A 2,302-nucleotide genomic window follows, 5' to 3' on the forward strand; every position below is an offset into this window, starting at 1 on the left:
TTCGAATCATAAAATGCTACTTAAAGGAAGTTTGAAATCGGAAAGATCTAGATGTACACTGTCAAATATCAGTGCTACACTAAATAATTTCACTAATTTATCAGATATTTAATTTTTTTTTTGGGGGGGAGGAAAATATACATACGGAAGATTTGTATCAATATATCAAGACTCATAATTGATAACCATGAATTTTCTCAATGTCCCTTCAAAGTGACAAAAGTAAGGGTTGGCCCTTCACTCCAAAGATTTCAATATCACTTCTCTAAACTGTTCTTCCATATATTTCTGACATTTCCAACTCTGAGAATCTGGTATCAAATCAAACAAAGTGACTTTTTTTGGTTCTTCATCCTTGCATTCTGCTTGACGATGTATTTAGATTAAAGGAAGAAATTACATGTGAATATAAGTTCCTTGTAGAAGTAAAAGCATTAACAAAAATGAGATTTTATTAAATCACATGCAACACAAAATCAAACTCCTTCATAAACATACCTGAAAGAAATCAAAATATTTAAATTGACAATCTTTGTGTACCAGATGTGATATATTGTTGTTTCCATGCAGCCACATGTTACCAGTAGGTATCATCTGCTCATAATACACATCTTTAGCCAAATAAAGAAAAAATTCAAGATCACGAGAAATTGAAGACTCTTATATTTGGATTATTTGTTCACAATACAAAGCTTCATGAGGCAAATGAAGCAAAAAGTTGGTGATCTTTTTTCTTTTTTTTTTTTGTTCATTCTGTTTTGTCATTCTCTTTAAGAAAACATGTTGTTTTAAATATTTATGGAAGTAAATGCAAATTTGTTGCCGGTCACTTCACAAATACACTTGTGCAAGCCATGCTCCATTTCACAATCAAGAGCCATCAGTCTTTTTATCTTCCTTCTCCAAAATTCACAGACTGTAAAAGAAGTTTTTGTTTTTAGCAAGTGCATCACAAACTATGAAATCAATGACATCTGTGACAAACCAAAGGTTGCAAACACTTTTTAAGTGAGCTATTTCTTAAAGCTCAAGTTTTGGTCCAAATATAATTTAGCGTTACAATACAAAGGCGCTAAAGGACAAAAAAACAATGGTTATTTTTTGAAGAGACAAAGAGAATGATTTCATTGGTCAACAGGTTTTTCACCAACTATTCAAATAAATGAAGGGTAACAAAGTCAAATCAACCTCTGTGGTTCAAAAACAGAGGACAAAAGTTACAAAAGATTTACCTGAGCGGCAAACTGGAGGGACAATACCACACAATGTTTTAAAACGCTTCAGCAACACTCAAAATTCCCGTTACGTTTTTTTCATTGTTTTTACAGCGTAACTACCAAATATAGAACTGTCAAAAATATACAAAAGTCGAGATAACTCCTCGTGACTTAAATAGATTATCTTCGACAAGATATGCTAAACTTAAATTAGCAAGATAAATTTTCAGTCGACAAAAATGGCTATAAAATAACCCAAACGGGCACCGTAAAAATTCATGTAACGAATTAGCGGTCGTCGCCAGAATAGAGCGGCAAATATCATCTTACTAATACCAAATCCTCTAATTACTCGATTAAAGTAGTATTTCGAACATACCAAACACGTTTTGAAGCAAGCAATAAGGCCCTGTGACGTGGACGAGGAGTTATTAAAGGATTTACATTTATCAAATGGTTTGCTTACGTAAGTTCTTGCCCGAATGATTCTGAAGTTTAGAAAACAACATGTTATGCAGATTTCCGTCTCAGAGAAAAGGGCTTTGTGAGGGAGTAGCAGGTTCCAAAATAAAAAATGGACGACTTTTACTTTAAGTTTATCCAACCAGACGACCTAAAAATCTCGTGAATTTGGTTCCCTGTGAACACAACGAATGTATCAAATTATCCCCAGTTTATATCTAAACAAAATATCAACACATTTCAAATAACTTGATCACTTATCAACTTCATCAATTGTCGGCAAATTTTAAAAAAGTAGTCCATTCTGCGAATAGCCCCAAATTACTGCGCTACATATAAAATGCTTTTAACTCAATCACGAAATTCTCGCTTGCATTCACGTTAAAAATTACTTTTTAAAACCCTTTTTTAGCCATTTTGGCCACGCTCAAGTTTCAAAAGGCAACCTAAAAAACTAAATAAAATGGACAAACAACTGATCTTACCTGTCAAACGAAAAGCGTTACAATCATTTCCCTCAGAAGTATAACTTTTGCGAGCGTTTTAATCTGTAAAAATCACACATACATAATTTTACGCCGACCGACTAAAGTTAAATTAAACGACGAGTACCTGGCGTTTGA

The sequence above is a fragment of the Stylophora pistillata genome, chromosome 4 (assembly GCF_964205215.1).
Source record: "Stylophora pistillata chromosome 4, jaStyPist1.2, whole genome shotgun sequence".
Taxonomy (NCBI): Eukaryota; Metazoa; Cnidaria; class Anthozoa; order Scleractinia; family Pocilloporidae; genus Stylophora; species Stylophora pistillata.